A 19,409-nucleotide genomic window follows, 5' to 3' on the forward strand; every position below is an offset into this window, starting at 1 on the left:
AAGAAAAAATTACCATTTAAAATTCCTATGGAGATTAGCATTGAAAAGGGAGATAACTCTTGCAAAAAAGGCAGAAATACCAAGAAAAATTGATACAAAATTATAACTTAACCGCTTCTATTCATCTGAATGTATTGATTCTTAATTGTTTTAGAGGTCTTTAGAGTATAACAAACACCTCTAAAGGTGTTTTCATATATTTTATCACGCTATAATCTAGACGTCGTAATTTATTAATTGACCCTTTATTGAATGTTTCCAACATGTCAAGGTAAATAATCTCAAATTTAGTCAAAATATTAACAAGTATTCTTCTTTTTGTGGTTTAAAGTTTCTTAAGATAAGTAAGTTGCTGAAAAAAAAATAATCTCAAAATGGTTACAAAGCTTCAAATTGGAAATTTCTTTAATGAAAAATGCACGAAAAAAATAAAACTACCCATACTACTTCGGTTTTGTTCATTTCATGAGCAGAAGATTATATAATTTAGTCAAATACAACTTATAACCACATCACAGTATTATACTTTATATAAATTTCAAGAAAAACTACCAAAAACTGACCATGAAAGACTCATTTTTGCAAGATTTATCTCCCCTTCCAATGTTAATTCCGTAGAAATTAAAAACGCTGATTTTGAGTTTTCCTCAAGTTAGATTTCATGGGACTTTTTCTGTGTATATAAAGGGCATAACGCTATATATTAGAACTAAAACATTATCTGTTGCAATTAGTTTGATGTTTTATCTTAGTTTTGCTTGACTAAATGTGCACTCTAACAGAAATGTATTCTGACTTTGAATAAAGCTTGTATCAATGACACTATGCTTTCTTGGAATTTTAATACATCTTGTATCTTTTTCTTTAACGAGAAGCTGAATACAAAAAATATTGATAAGAAGTTTTTTTTTTATTTCCTATTGTTAATGATCCATTTTTAGATAATGACGTTCTCGTGACTCAATCTTATGGGGTTAACTGATCTAAACTTGTTCGATTTGCTAATATTTGTAATAACGTATTTGATGGTAACGAAATTCAATCTTTGAGGTTGATGTTCTTTACAAAGCACAACAATGTCGGCATCAACATTTAAAGCTAACTAAACCTTTAAGCCTTTAAACAGACTTATTCAGAAGGGATATAGTTACAATATTGTTGAAAGGTCATAAAGGATTTCAAATGATGGTATAAATATGGATTCACTCATAGGGTCTTCGCATTGAAAACAAATACACTTATTGTAAAACCAGTTGTTGGTATGTTACGTCGAGTATCTGCTCATTGGTCGAGTGCATGTCTATTTGACATATTCCACATTTCAATTATCAGTATTATTGTAATAAAACATGAACAAAGAATATATTCCTCCAGAGTTATTAAAGCTATAAACGAGCCGAATTACGTACAAGTTATTAGAAGTTTTTCTTCTCTTTAGCAATAAGGGATAATTCGTTAGATATTCTCTTTGAATAAAATATAAAAGAGTATAAATCGGATCATATTTTCTAGGAACTTATTGCAAACGGATTCAAGAATTTTATAAGACTTAACATGAAACCCAATCCAAACGATCTTTACGAAATCAAATACTTCAAACAAGAGGCAGAAGGTATGTTACTAATAAATAGCTACAATATGTGTTGAGTACTGATATTGTATATGTAACTTTTTTACATAACAAAAAATCGCATACATAAAATAGAAATTAGCGTAGAAGTATATATATTAGACAATGCAGGAATATTATTGGCATTATTTTAAAACTTTTTGGATAAAGATTATTGGGGTTAGACAAGGGGATGTTTTAAGCTCTGCCCTTTTTAATCTATTCATAAATGATCTACCTAACTGTTTACTAAATTGTCCTGATAGTGTTAAACTCAGCACTAGTCGTATAGACTGTCTTATGTATGCAGATGATGTCATTGTATTTTCTGATTCTGTGGATGGATTCAAAAGCGCTTGAAGGCAGTGGAATCATACTATGATATCTGGTGTCTAAATGTAAACTTAAAAAGAACTAAAGTCTTAATCTTTAATAAAAGTGGACGTAACATAAAAGAACCATTTTATTTTAAAAATGAATTAATTGAAACTGTTTTCAAATATACATACCTTGGAGTTATATTCCAGTCAAGTGGCCTATTTAATTATGCAAAAGAAGACTTATTAAATAAATCTTTAAAAGCTTCATATAAACTTAATAGATGTTTTTCTGGCTCAGATGCTAGTATTGAAACAAATTTACATCTGTTTGACCATACCATTAAACCTATTATTTTGTATGGCTCAGAGATATGGGGAATGTTTAAAACCAACTCTGCTTCTTGCAAAAAAGATGCTACAAATGTACTTGAAAAAAAATATCAGAATAATGTTGCTGATAAAATGAACTTAAAGTTCTGTAAGCATATTCTAGGCTTGAATAATAAAAGTACAAATGTTGCTGTACAATCAGAATAAGGTAGATTTACTATAATTTAATATTGTTATATCTATGATAAGCTATCTGCATAGATTACATCATTGTAACTCAAATTTATTGAAAGAAGCGTTTTTATGTAACAAAGATATGCATGAAAATAACACTATGACATGGTATTCCTCTGTTAAATTTATTTTACAAAAGCTGGAATTGAAAGAAACATATCGTATTGATTATTCAATTAATAGATTAAAACAACTAATTATGAAAAAGTTAAAGACATTATTTTTAAAAGCATGGTTCAATGATAAATAGAATGTTATTGGAAAGCTAGATACATATTTTTCTCGTAAAAGTAATTTCCAAATGGAAAAATATCTTGATATTCAAAGTTTTCAATCAAGACAAATTTTATGTAAATTTCGCATAAGTGCCCACCAATTACGAGTAGAAAAAGAGCGACATAAGAACAAACCTATAGAAAGGTCACAGGGGACTTGTATTTTTTGTTCTCATAATGATAATGAAGATGAGTTTCATTTTTTAATTAACTGTCCATTGTATAATCAATGTCATGACTGTCAAAATGTTTTAATAACTTAGACTGCAAATCAAAATTTTTATGATTAATGACCACTGAAGATCAACATATACTTAAAAAGTTGAGCATTTTTCTTATCCAGAGTTTTCAATTGAGATCTACAAATTCTGTTAATGGCTAAATCTCTTTTAGTTTATCCACATATAAGTATTTTACTATTGCTTTCAAAGTGGACACTCACAACTATAATTTATCAAATAAAGATATGTCCATAGAAAGTCACAAGTAAGAGGATCATAAGACATCCTTAAGAAATATCTTATGACAGGTCTTAGGAATGCTTCGTAATACCGACCCCTGGAATGATTAACTGTATCAAAAAAGGACAAAACACACTTACATGAAGGAACAATAAAAAAAATATGAAAATTGATGGAGGTTAATAACATCTGTTGCGATAATAGAAACATAGCCTTTTTTGTATTTTGTACAAGTTAAAACCATTTTTAAGCAATATTTTGTACAGGTTATAACATGTACCAGGTACTTTTGTACATGTTATAACTTGTATTTTTGCATTACACAAGTTATAATATGTACAATATTTTTGTACATGTTATAACCTGTACAAAATCGCAACTTGTACACGACATATATATATTTTAAATTCAAAAAATAAATTGACGTGCACATTTCTCTATGTGTATGCATATTTCTTCTATTATTATGTAAATGCTTATATATGCATTAACAAACTGCAGTCAAACTCTAAGGTGTCTATCATCTTCTTGCAATAGTCAAAAAATATAATTATATACATAAATATCTAGTAATTGGTTGCTGTGTGTACATGGGAGTAACATACCCTTATAGCTTATCAGTTGGGGCTGCATTACATATTTATGCAACTCAAAACATCATATCTGTTTAAAGGGGAATAATCCTTACAGAAATTGATTGTCTCCCATATTACTTTCTATTCCATGTGCATGCAATAACTGTTCAGTGTTCTATTGTCATTTTATTATTTCATTGTTATAACAAATCATTGTAATCATTGTATGAAATTTAAAAACCACAAGGGTCCATAATTGGATTAATAAAGTATTCTTATTCTTATTCTTATTCTTATTCATAGAGTATTTTTAAAATTTGGTATAGTATTGTAACGATTTTGTCCCTTAAAACGAGTGGTTACGTAAAATGGAATAAGTTGGCTCGATGGAACATGATGTGCATGGATCCTTTGAGTTCGTATATGGTTGAAATACAACTAAGTCAGGAGTAAATATGTAACATCTATATAATCAAATATTTACAATTCATCATTAAAATACATAATTTTATATGATATGCAATAAGCCGTAATCATCTTTAACGGTTTATCTTTGCTAAAACTAAAGTAGATTTCCAGAAAACTTCTCTCATATTATCGTATCGATAGAAAATTGACTAAGTGGAACGACAGGTGACGGGACTTTGTCGTAGGTCGATATAAGTCTTCTTCGAAACAAACAATTGCCATGTGAAAGAAGGTTTAGTTTTTCTTAAAACATTTATTACCTGCACACCAAATTACACAGACATAAAGACGGCTAAATTTTTAATTCCGACTGCTCTTGCAGACGATGATAATTAATCTAGAAAAATCGTGCAATAGACCGCAAATACACACAAATAAATATGACTTCCATAGTAAATAAACTATGGCACTGCATTGATTTAGATGATTACGATTAAAACACCAGTTATTACATTAAGAAAATAAATATGCTAATAAGGTAAACACATTATCACATCATTTATTATAAAAATACATGCCAAACAACCGTTAATATTCTGTACAAGGTAAAATTCTATTGCAAAAATTGCGATGCGTCGTTAAATACCACTATTAGCTATGGGTGACACGAGATCAAATAATTTAATATTACGAGCACTAAAGCGTAACGTTAACAGTATTAAAATCAGAATATTATATATTATAAAACACTATGTGTTTTTAACAGAATATTCAAAAATTTAACTAAAGTGGTGTTTCATATGAATAAAAGAATTGAATGATTGCGCTCGGAAAAGATACAGAGATGTTTCCATCGAGGTGTCAAGATATTTTATGATTTATTTTATCAAATCACTCGTAGCAACTCGTTCATCAGATTATGTATAAATCAATTGATATTTTAAATTACAGTAGTTTGTCTCTATATGTCAATAGTATAATTTGAAATGGTAAATCTTACGTATATAACTACTCCTGGTATCTATCATGAGTGTATTTGATAGGTACCAAACGTCACACTTACCGAAAATGTTTGAACTAGATTTGAACTTATCATTATGAAAATTATAATATGAATGTTAGTTCGTACATGTTATGTTAACCTTTGATTTTTTTTTACTGTGACATATATAGATGGCATGAGAGAGAAAGTTTTGCCTGTCATCATATCAATCAACAATGGCGGGATGACAGAAGAAGTGAAACAAATTGCTGAAAAATTACGAATACCTATATTTCGCTTTATGGTAAACTTTATCTAGCATGTGATTAATAGATATACGTGTATGTGATTGATGCAATTCATTAAAACACACATTGATGTATTTTGTGTTTCATAAAACAATACACACAATTATAAATTATGCATCGGGATTGTTTTACTTTTATCTTACGAAACAACCATTGCCATACAAAATACCTAATATTATATGAACAAATTAAGGGCTGTAAGGTATATTAAAGACAGCATTATCAAACAAAATAAGATTTGTTTGCAATTACCTCAGAATAAACCTGGGTATTATACATATGATAGATATCCTACTTACATTTAGTTTGATTTGATTTATGTGCACAGGAAAACGAATAATGTCATTAGAATTAAATTTAATTTTGTTTCATTTTCATTAGATTTCAAGTTAATTTGAATTCAAGTTCATTGTAAACAACCTTTACCAACGAAGGTGTTATATGTACTCAAAACACTAAACAAACTTTTCTTTTTTTTTAAATAATAAAAAACACTCTTTCCTGAATATAAAATTTTACCTATTGATCAATTGCCGAAAAGGATAAACAAAGTCGTTGTTAACACCCTTTTAATATAGAGAAAGTTGTTAAAGGCTTTATAATCAAAAACACAATACCTCAATGTTATGTTAGTTAAATCAGATAACTTCTTAACTCCGAGGAAAATGCATTTTTCATCTTTTGAGTAATATCTGTTCTTTTCTTATTATATTCAGATTGACCATCAGCTTTTTAATGTTTTATGGTATGATGGATCCACCATGGTTGAATTCGGATCTCATACTAGCTTTCCATGGGACGTTAGTTACACAAGCTCGTTTCCCTGCAGCATTAGCACGTCACGTGATATTTCACTGTTATCCGATGTTCACAGGGACATTGATACACTCATTTGTTGCTTTGTAATTGGAGGTAATGTTGTTTGTCACGTGATAAAAAAGAATATATTCATTTTTTGTTTACAATTGCAGAGTTAACATGTAATTCCTTAATGGCAACTTCACTTACGTAAATAAAATTATTTCAACAATGTAGCTTCTAAATCAGAGTTGTGAAGAAAGAATAAAGCTTTTTCGTCCCAATCATATATTGGATGATTGTTATATCATCAAATGTTTTCAATTTGCTCTTGACAAAAAAAGAATCTGAACGTCTTAATTCTCAACATGCCTGGTATCTATAATAACAAAATACAGTTGGATATTCGTGAACTGTTTCTTGTTTTGCTTCTGTTTTTCCCCCTTGGAATCTCAACAGACGAACTACATCTGTGAGAGTTGATGTAGGGATCTTAACATGTTGTGGGGGAAACTAGCTTTGAACAATGCCTATGATGGTACATGGCATTTCTGCCGCTGTAAAGGCAGACCGGGCGTAGTTGCCAAATTAGAGGAAGGCCGGGATCGACTGACAAGTATAAGTTTCAAAATTCAAACTTTGTGTATAATAATTTGAAAATGGGTTTAAATATATATATAACTTTGAATTATTTACCAATAAAAGATGAAAAATTGAGTGACAAAAACCAATGAATAAATAAAGTATCATTTTTTACACTTCCGTAATTATAATGTACACTGGAGTTTTTAATTTAGTTTATTTTAACGTAGTTTTTTATTTTAAGCGTTAAAAAACACAATTGAACTTATTTTGATACTTTTGTCTTTTTTTGTCTTTTTTATCATTATTTAGACTTCCTTAATTATAATATAAATTTGATTTTTTAATTTACTTCTTTTTTTTAATCTAATTGATTTTATGAGGATAAAATATTTTTAAGTTTTGATTATAAATTGTTGTTCTTTAAAGTTTGTTACCCGACATGCTAATAAATGAACGTTTATTTTTACAGTTGATTAAATGTAATTAGAAATATATGCAAAGTGTTTAAACAAATTGTTGCAAAAAAATCTGAAGTTTTAAAAACTTAAATACATCTTAAACATAATTTGATTTTGCTTATTGCAGTCTCTGATTTACTGTCTTATTATTGTGATGGCGTTCCTGGTCCCGAGGTAACCCATTTTGTTAATTGTTTGTGGCGTTCCTGCTATTTAGGTAGTCTGAGCAATATGCTTGCCTATATTTATTTATCATAATTTTGTACCGGTATTATTCAAAACATCTAATCAAAAGATGATTTAAATTTTTTGCTGGGTTTCGATTTGAACTGTTTTAGTTTTTATGTTGTGTTTTATAAACTTTTGTTTTCATTTGATCATCGTTTTGTATTTTACGATGGAATTGTTAGTTTCTTTTTGAGTTGTGCATTTGGTTGTATTTTTGGTATCTCGCCTCTCTTTTATGATTTTATATCAAATTTATTGTTGCACTGGTTTGTCTCCTCCATCGTATACTAGCATTTGCACATTAATCAACTACTACTATTTTAAATCGATAGACAGGAATTGTTTTTTTTAAATCCTGGTCAAAACGAACCCACGACATATCTATGCAGCGTCATGACAGAATTTTTTGTCAAATCGTGGGTCATCTGTGATCGTCGCACGACAGTCGCATGATATTTTGAGTATCGTGGTGCTGTCGTGTGTCGTGGGACGAAAATTGCACATGCACCTTTTTTGCTCTACGATTTTTTGTCGTGTAAATGTCTTGGGGCTGACGTGAGAGTGTCTTACCATAAACATGAATAAACACTTTGTTGTGGGTACCAAAATAATCACTTAAATGATAAACAATCGTACGACTGTCGCAAGACACTCGTGATACAGGCGCACGGTTGTCTCACGAATACTAAATTTCGTACGATGCTCGCCCAACATTAGTTGTCTGCCGTACGACAGTGGTATTTGTGTTGTGCTACATTTACGGGGTCCTCCGTCTGGTCAACATTATCTACGTTTACTGCTACTACCTTTCTGTTGTTAATTTTTCTTTTCTGGGGCGCCCTGGTTTAAATTCGCTGAACATTTATGTTATAAAGTAATACGAAAACGTGGTTCAATTTGACCAAACTTATAATAACACTGAACAATATTGAAAGCAAATGGGAAATGGCACGCTATAAATCGGGCCTTCTTGATATACCAGTAGGTCAGAGTCAAACGCGCGAGTGACACACGACTACTCTGCGACAGGCATACGACAGTGACACGACTGTAACACGCGCATTCCATGACATGAAAACATGAGAAACAGCCCCAAAAATTGCACGATTGTCGTTCGACTGTCGCACGACAGACTTGCGACAGAACCACGACAGTATAATTGCAACTCTCGTTTTCTGTCGTGTACCCATCGTGGACATGTTGTAGCTGATGTGACCAATCAAAATATTTTTTTGACAATGCCACGACAACTATTTTATAGATCTTATAGCTTCCACGACACAAATATCGTACGATCTGTGAAAAGGCTTGGCATATCGTCGCATTTCCCCGTTTCAAAGCCTTATCTTTATATCTTTTATATTTCAAGTCAATGCACTACATTGTATATGTATTGTGTGTCATGCTGACTTACAAATTAACAAATTAACAATTTGTCCATAAGACAGTTCTTTTTTATTAAATCAGTGACCTTCAGCGTTTCATGTTTTAGATGTTGGGAACATGAGGTCAGATATCGTGCTTACGAGTTTCGAAGTTGTGCTGTGCATGAGTTCAAAAGTCGTGCGCATTAGTTTCAAAGTAGTGTGCATAAGTGTTCAAGTAGAGCGTACGATCTTTCAAACTCGTTGGCACAATATGTCTGTCTCTGTAAAACGAAAAAAGCATTATATTCACGGCACTCAATAGGGCTCTTAATTAATACAAACTTCTGTTTGTATTGATTTTGGATAAGAATAAAAAATGAAATTTACAATGTTCCCAATGTTTCATATTTTCTATCTGTTCAAAGGCAATACGTAACTTAAAACATAAATGGTAAGAATTTTACACGTAAAAGTACTTATAGTCCAATTATCCACATAATTGATATATCAAAGAGACATAACTCGTTTAAAAATAGCTGATCAACACTGACCGATATTTTCCTGATAGACATTTTATAAAATATCACAAAAATTGAACATGTTGTGCATGGCAGCAAGAAAAAACATCATATAGTTTTTTGAAAGGTAGTTTCATTGGTGCAAGAAAACACTGTAATCTAAGTGAATTTCGAGGATTTTAAACATGTTTTACCATATCTGTAACAAATATTTCGTATTTAGCAAAACTTTTTGTATTTTGGGTCACCAATGCTCTTCAATTGTGTTATTGTTCGGCTTTGAAGCAATTTTGATCTGAGCGTTACTGATGAGTATTGTGGAGACGAAACATCTTGGGTATCAAATTATCAGCCTGGTACCTTTTATAACTAAAAATACCTTTCATGTTTACGCCAACCACTATCATTACCATTCTTAAAACTTCTTGCGCTCGACATTTCGAAACGTGTGCGCATAACTTTTTAAACGGCTTTTATATTTATGCGTACGACCCTCAATTCGTTCACATAATTTAGAAAATATTTGTTAATGACTCAATACGAACTTGCGCACGAGCTTAAAAGTCGAGCACACCACATTTGAGGTACTACGCGCCATGTGCTACACATGCATACCAAATTAAATCTGAGGCAAAAATACTTACTACATATGACCTGAAAGGACCTTCGTAATATTTCCAAGACTATATACAATGGAAACAAATAGCCTCAAAACAAAAAGGTAAATAAAAGAACTGAACAATAATATTCATTTTATCGATTCTATTTGGAATAATTTTCAGCTATGCCATTAAAGGACCATTTCGTAAAATTGATTAATAGGTTATATATCTAAGGTAAACGTTTAAATTATCAACGAACTGAGTCAATGCATAATTTTTTCAAAACTCTTAGCGAGCTTAAATGATTGGTGAATATTTTTGATAAAATAGTGAATTCGTTATGCAAAAGTCCGTATGTCCTATATTGCTTAACAAACATACCGTTTTTTTTCTAAAGTGAACATTGATTGGTTAAATATTTCTCAGTGTGTTTGAATTTGTTTGTTAGCCTTTTGGTCATGAATGTTTGTCTCTAATATTTAATTAACTGTGCATTTGTATTCAGATATCGCAGATCAAATTTATTCGTTCATTGTGTAATCATACGTTTTTTTGATTGAGTTAAGTCTGCCAATTGATATTTTATCGTATGTTTTTCTATGTTGTGATGTTATGCTATTGTTTCAGAAAAAGGGAGAAGGTTTGGGCCCATTAAAACGTTTAATCCCGCTGCAAATGTTTGCACCTGTCCTAAGTCAGGAATCTGATGTACAGTAGTTGTCGTTTGTTTATGTAATATATACGTGTTTCTCGTTTCCCGTTTTGTTTATATAGATTAGACCGTTGGTTTTCCCGTTTGAATGGTTTTACACTAGTAATTTTGGGGCCCTTTATAGCTTGTTGTTCGGTGTGAGCCAAGGCTCCGTGTTGAAGGCCGTACTTTAACCTAGAATGGTTTAATTTTTAAATTGTTATTTGGATGGAGAGTTGTCTCATTGGCACTCACACCACATCTTCCTATATCTATATACATTTATTTCAGATCAATGACATGTACACATTAAACAAAAATATATTTATATATCAAATATGTAGAAAATGCATTACGACCTAGCGAGATCAGAAAGACCCCCTTACATTCTTCTATTGAAAACAAGGCCTAATGCAGTTTAGTCAGAAGAAATCCCTTTGCAATCAACTCACAATCCTGAAAAGAGAGTGGTTGCCATACACAAGACTTTAGACAAAATAACTGCCCGAAATCGACTCAAAGCTACTGATTATCGTGCGACATAACCGTTTCCGGGACCCTTGCTTCAAAACAGACATAAAGTGGCCCGTTTCTAATGATGCAGAGCTCGCCAAATATGAAATACGCATCTTCAATGCAGATCCATTGGTCCAATGAAAGTCGGTTTTGTCTTTCTTGGCCTGATCGTAACCAGACTTTGAACCATATCGAGCATATATGGAACTTTATTAGGTGTAAAAAACGCGAGTGACACCCCCGTTCAAACACTTTATGCATTAAACAATTCCCTTCATTAGAAAGGTTTGTGATAACCTCATCAGCAAATTCGTAAAATAGTCGTGAGCATGGAAAGACCTTTAGAGGCAGTTATTGTTGTAATTGGAGGCTGCACCAAATATTGAATGTGTTGGTGTATACAAATCAACCATGATGTGAAAATCTTAAAATTTATTTTGAAATGTCTGACATTGTAAAGTTCGACTACAGTAAAAGTTGTAAAATGCTATTTTTTTACAAACATAACCTCATTTTGTTATCAAAATTGTGGTAAATTCAAACATTTTTTTTCATACATTTTTAATTCTTATAATGCCAATGTTGTCATCAAAAATGTTTCAATACTATTATAAAAATATTTTATCATATTCTATTTAAAAAAAAGCAGTTCAATTTTCCAAGGTTTAAAAAATCAATGTGTTTCAATACTTTTTTTCCATGTTTATACATATGAGCGATTGTCTTAGTCTTCTTGGTTAAATGTTTGAAATTTTAACCTAATCGTGCACTGACAAAACATTTATGAAATAATCTGTAACTGAAATCAGCGATACTTGGAAAGTTAAAATAAAAACTATTTCAAACAAGAAACACATTCCCTAATATACAACGGTTTGCGTGGGTCTTGCGCTGATTGTTTCATTGATACAATTTATTAGAAGTTTTTATTCCACACATTTTATTTTAAACTTATCATTATGACTGATTGTAATTACATTTTTTAAATGCATAACTGTTTAGACTTATAGTTTTATTCCAATTGTAGTAAATTGTTATTCTTTTTTATATGGAAGAACACTGAAGTTACCATGATTTAGTAGTAGTAGATGTTTTGTGACAAATAACTGATTACCTTTTTTTCTATTTTGTTTGTACCAGCCTGTTTTTAATATATATTTTTTTTCTGATTTTGATAGTGTATATCAGGTGTTTGCAATTTGAATCTTGGAAAGGCATGTACACTGTAAGTACTTTAATAAGAGACGCGAAAACAACATGAGTATCAGTTTCAACTTAAAGAAAATCAGAAATAATGAAATGCATAATCAATTTGATGTTTATCATTTGAAATGAAATATCTGAGGACAATTTGTTTTTGAATTAAACCTGAATTTTTGTATCCTGTATCTTCGCTGTGTATAAAATTATGTAAAATATTCTGAATCAATATGGATAACAAAATATATATAAAATGTATGATGCTAAGTATTTGTTTAGAAGTGGTTTATATCTATGGTATTTAATATAACTAATAAAATTGAGAATGGAAATAGGGAATGTGTCAAAGAGACAACAACCCGACCAAAGAAAAACACAACAGCAGAAGGTCACCAACAGGTTTTCAATGTAGCGAAAAAAATCCCGCATCAGCTGCCCCTAAACAAATATATTCTAGTTCAGTGATAACGAACGCCATATTAATTTCCAAATTGTACACAAGAAACTAAAATCAAAATAATACAAGACTACCAAACGCCAGATGCTCCTGACTTGGGACAGGCGCATAAATGCGGCGGGGTTAAACATGTTTGTGAGATCTCAATCCTGCCCCTTTACCTCTAGCCAATGTAGAAAATTAAACGCATAACAATACGCACATTAAAATTCAGTTCAAGAGAAGTCCGAATCTGGTTTCAGAAGATGTAACCAAAGAAAATAAACAAAATGACAATAATACATAAATAACAACAAACTACTAGCAGTTTACTGACATGACAGCTCCAGACTTCAATTTAACTATTGAAAGATTATGATTTCATCATATGAACATCAGGCACAATCCTTCCCGTTAGGGGTTTAGTATCATACCACACTACGTTACATTGTGTTTTAACTAGGGATGTCAACTCAGGGAAGATTTACTAATCGATAACCCGTTGGATTTACCGTGCAACACTCGAGTACTCGGTTGGTAAAACAATTACAAAACTAAAACCCAAACTGATGCCTATTATATGTACTGTATTTCGTTGTCGTAAGATCGAAAACCCCCTCAACATCATAACCCTGTACTAGAAAACAGTCCAAGTAATTTTATAATCATAACATATAGACAATAACAATCAAAACCAAGGAGTAAACAAAGACTAACAAAACCAAATGACATTTACATCAACAGTATAATTAAGAAACAACACAAACTCCACTAAAAACCGGGAGTGAAATCAGGTGCTCCGGAAGTGTAAACATTTTCTGCACCGTATACGGCACCCGTCGTGTTTATTTTTTTCTTTAGTTCCGTATGAAGGAAGGTAATTATGACTGACGAACAATATCAGATATGATTTCTAACGTGCTTTGAGCTAGCTCTAGAGTAACTTATCAATTGAGACAAATACTCATAGCTCATTTATTACATGTACTAATTAGGTAAACTAGTTATAATCTAATCAAGTAATTAATATATATAGAACATTACAGCTCAAAACACAATATTTGAGGATCTTAACAAAACATATTTAGCGATCAACAAAGGGCCGATGATTATAACTCTCTGATATTCATAATTATTTTTTGAGGGTCGATACAGGGTGCAATGAATTTGTTGGTTTTGTTTTTTAAATATTATCTTGTAATTTTTTTGGGGACGTAGTGATTTCTCAAATTTGTTAGGTAACTATCATTTATGCTGATGAAAATATATGATCTGACGGTACACATGTGGGGAGTTACGACGTTAAGCTAAATATGTCAGCCATAAAAAAAGGCTGTTGTTCATACATATCTTACATGAACCTCTTTTTGGAGGAATTTTAAATGCCAGTAAGCGCAAACATTTGAATAGTATTTTGATTTTTAATCATTTCAAATAATAAATCTCTTCTCAGAACGGGCTTTCGATTAAATATATGTTTGTTTAAACTTAAGAAAGCAACAACATTCTTACAGAAAACCGATTAGTCGAATATCAGTTTCAAATTGGTAATCGATACTCGGTTCGACCGGTCGATATTCGAGTACTCGAGTACTCATTGACATCCCTAGTTTTAACCCAATGACTCTTACGATACGGTTGTAGTTATAGTATTTTACTTTTTGTCTGCTGATCGATCCTCTGCGAAATTTATTGATGTTTGCTTGCCTTCTCTATTGATTTAAAAATTATCGTCGACATGATTGTTATTGTATTACCTCCCTGTTAACAAATAAGTGTGATTTCTCAATCAACCTCGGTCAATTTCGTAAAATAGAGAGAACTAATATGTTATATGTGTGGTATGAATGCCAATGAGACAACTCGCTTCAAGAGACAAAATTATACAAAATTTAACAACTATAGATCACCTTACAACGAGCATAGTCCATACCAAAAAGTAAGCTCTAAAAGACCTCGATTGACAATACTTTCAAAAGAGAAAAATAACGGCCAAATTTATATAAATATAAAACGAACGACAAACACAGATGTTAAACATCAAAAAACGACAAACACTGAATTACAGGCTCCTGATTAACTCCTGTTTATGCATACATTGTATATGGTTTTTTTTTTATCTGTATCAGCCCAGGTGAATGGTGTATTCTGTTTGATAGAGAAGAGAAAATGAATAATAATTTGTACATTTTTAAAAGATTTCTTATGTTTTCTCATAATTTTTTTTTATTCTGTATAAACTATAGGACTACATTACTACCTTTGCCATATACCTGTTAACAAAGGGAAAGTGGAAAATTCCCAAACGATACATAAAGGAGAATCTCGAGCAGGTATCTCGTGAAAACGTCTATCAAAAGGTAAGGATTTCATTGCTGAAATATAATGAATTGAATGTAAATGCTGTTTTATAAATCAGATAAGGTTTTCAGATGTCAACAAAGAGTGCATATTAATGTAATGAAAGCAACTGCACTATTTATCTAATTTTTTGCTATGATTTCTTAAAGATAAATCAAAACATAATTTAACGAGTTGGAAATGATTTTTTTTTTAATTGGCTCTACACCAATTGCAAATAGTGGAAACATGAATAAAAGTTATTTTTATACCTCAGTATGTTTTTCCTAAATAAACAATAATGAACTAATTGTGCTTTTTCATTCCACAGACTATTTGCCATTCAATATTTTCAAAGACTATTATACCGGTTTATAGTTTTATAATCATATTTCCCGTATTTTTTGTATGCTTATTTTTTATTGGACAATAATGACGTCATTACATGTTCTGCTTGGATCTATGCGCTAGGCAACGTCTTCATTAACTTGAAAACTTTAGTCAGGCTAATGAAATAGAATTAAATATATGCACAGAAAATATTTCAAGTCTTAATTACAGAAAAGGAAATATTTACAAATGCATCGCAGACTATATAAAAAAAAATATGACTCAGAGTATCTCATCTCACGATATGCAGATGGTACTTCTCTTTGATGGATCACCTGAATCTTTGGATGCATCTCTTCGTACTCTAAATAAATATGCAGATTTATAAGGTCTTAATATAAAATTAGACAAGACCAACATTGTTTTGATTGTGAAGAAGAAGTTTCGCCAAGAAACTATGAATGTTAAGTGTGGATTGGAGTGGGGTTCCAGCAGATTTACACTTCTTGGGATAAATTTCTCAGGGGATATTAGTGGAATTGAAGATTTATACTATAACCCCAGGCTGAAAGAAATCGAAAACATTGTAAAAACTTGGACTAATCAAATACTCTCACCAATTGGAAATAAAGTGATAAAAACACTTATTATATCAAAATTAAACCATGTATTCCTGTCCATTCCTAGTCCAAATAGCACAAAGCTTAAAATGTTTACTGATTGTGCTAAAAAAGGGGTTTGGCTGATCAATGAATTGTTACAGGAAGGTGGAAATCTTATGACTTTTGATCAATTTAATAATGTATACAATATGAAAACTAGTTTTCTCACATATCAAGGTCTAATTTCGGCAATAAAAAAGTATTTAAAAGAATATCAAGTATGTCCAAATGACTAAAAGAGAGAAAACGGACCAATTTTGCCCTCAGTGTTTAAGGTTTTTTTAAATCTCAGAAAGGTTTAAAAGATATGAATAATATTTTGAACGGTAAAAAGTAAATTCTAAACTAAAATATGAACAAAATGGTCATTAATTCTCAATGTAGAAAAGTTCATATTCTGCATGTTAATGTAACATTTTTTATTTTCTTTCTGACGATATATGTAGACTTTAAAAAGTTGGTTTGTTCAGTACAATAAAACACTTTATGACTGGTAATGAGGGTTATATCAAGTGTGTTCTTCCATTGATACTAACTATTTCCTTCGGCTTCGCCTCGAGCAAAACTTGGTATATCAAGGACAACAAACTTGCTATTACCTTCATAACAAGTCAATAGGTGTGTAATAATTGTATGTGATTAAATTGCAAATGTGGAACTGTGCTGTATAACATTGCTTTTCTCGTATTGGTGCGGTCTGTAATCTCTTTTCTTGCATACATAGACAGTTTACGCATTATACTGAACAAAGTTTGATACGAAAAGAAAATAAGAAATAATGCGAAAATTTGATTGGCTTATCCAGCACTACAAGACGGTATTACGCTATTCCGTGTCAATTGGTTATTCGGGATGGTAATGTTGACGTTCGAAGATATGTGGACTATGTTTATTTCTTTCATGGCAGCAGCCATTGTCATTTCTTCAATAATTTCTATAAAGTTCTCACAAATTTCAGCTGATTATGTTTTTTCCATCAAATTTTATTATACTTTCATGTGAAAAAAAGTTTAAAGATGTGTAATGTAAAGGTTGACAGTAGAAAATACTGGAATTTGCAAAACACTTGATCAACATTTCACGGAGACTTTTCTAATCTAACACATTGAAATTGTTAACTATACAAGAAATAGGTTTACACAGTTTTAAACATTGGATATTGCTTGTAATCAACTCCCGTTATCTAATTTAAATAGTAACTCTTAATTCGCCAAAGGAAACACTTCTCTGCTCGATTTAATTTTAAAAGATATCTCATTTTCTCTCGTAATTAAACTATTGAGTATTTATCTGTCTGCATACATAACTAGCATTGTATCTTTCATTTCTATGTTAAGTAACTATCGGATAGTTCTTTATAACTAAGTCATTAGTGTTGGTTTACATTCAAGTTCAATTGATATATCATTATGAATCAAAATACAGAAAACAGGTAGCTTTTTGTGATAGATTTTTTTAAATGAAAAAAACAAAAACAATGGGATTTCTCTGGTTAGCATGTGACGTATAAAAAAATGTTTTCGATATTCTATTTCAAATTCTGTTCCATTCAACATTAAAATGTAAAGTATGTTAAATTTTCCGTTTACAGTTATTTATTTGTGTTTATTTCTGTCACAACAACGTGCATTGCATGTTTACATTGACACAGGCCTGCTTTCAATGTAATGTAAGTAAGCTTCAGGCAGTTATTCATTGTTTTATCGTGTATATCGGGGTTAACATATTTCATTTTGTTTAACGATATGTGTTGATTACTGAAATCAGGTCACAATCAAAATTAACACCTTACTGATTTGCTACTTTTTTTCAAAAGATTATCCAAGTCGGAATGATAAAGGAATTGGTGAAATCTCTCTCCAATATGGGATACAAACTTCCTGATAACAGAGGTATGTACTAAGTTAATGTGAAGCTAACAACATCTGACTTTGAAAAAATCTTCACATTGAACATATTGATAATGTGGTTCAAAAGAAGGTGAATGCTCATTTCGTCTCCATTAAACAATACAATTGCCATTATTTTAAGAGCCATATAAAATGTGAACTTGAAGAACTTCATATTGACAACTTTCGATCAAAATACGGCCACGGTAATCTGAACCTGGTGGAGATTACATAAAATTTGGAATGTTCTTTGACTTATCTTTTTTTTCTTAATTTATAACTTTTAGCCCAATTAAAGGCATTTGAAGATATTCTAAAATCCTTAGATTATATTGATGTAAATGTACATATATGTGACTTTTTATTATTTTCCAATACGAATATGAGAAATTATCCAGAAGCAGTGATTTTCAATTAAAGGGTATCCGTACCCAACCGAAATATCTTGAAACACTGAAGAAATAACAAAAAACAAACAAAGTAAAGAAAAGAAGTTTAGAGGTCAACATTGCTCTCTTTTGATTACACTTTTCGTGAATTAATAACACGAGTTAACAATATTTAAATAGATAACTAGCATCGACCATGAAGAGTTATGCAAACGAAAACTTTAGAACTACATACGGCTAATGTAAATTATATCCGATTTGCTAATTTTGTTAATAAGTAAAATGCTTTGATAACTTTTTAATAAAATTTGAAATAAACCCACTGTAGAACCCTTTTCGAAAGTTTATTCTTAAAAAAAAAAACAACATGAAATTGAAAAAGAAGAGCAAATCGCTCAGATTATAGTACTTGTTTTAGTTTTTGTATTGACAAGTTTTTAGCTCACCTGGCCGTCGTCGTTAACTTTTACAAAAATCTTCTCCTCTGAAATTACTATGCCAAATTTGACCAAACTAGGCCACAATCATTATTGGTGTATCTAGTTTTAAAAATGTATCCGATGACCCGGCTTACCAACCAAGATGGCCGCCACGGCTAAAAAAAGAAAATATGGGTAAAATGCAGTTTTTGGCTTATAAATCAAACACTAAAGCATTTAGAGCAAATCTAACAAGGAGTTGGATTGTTAATCCGGTCACGATCTATCTGCCCTGAAATTTCCAGATGAATAAGACAACCCGTTTTTCGGTTGCTGCCATTGAATTAGTAATTTTAAGGAAATTTTGCTGGTTTTGGTTATTATCTTGAATATTATTATAGATATAGATAAACTGTAAACAGCAATAATGTATAGCGAAGTAAGACCTAAAAATAAGTGAACCTGACCAAATGGTCAAT

This window comes from Mytilus trossulus, chromosome 12 (genome assembly GCF_036588685.1).
Source record: "Mytilus trossulus isolate FHL-02 chromosome 12, PNRI_Mtr1.1.1.hap1, whole genome shotgun sequence".
In the NCBI taxonomy this organism is placed as follows: domain Eukaryota; kingdom Metazoa; phylum Mollusca; class Bivalvia; order Mytilida; family Mytilidae; genus Mytilus; species Mytilus trossulus.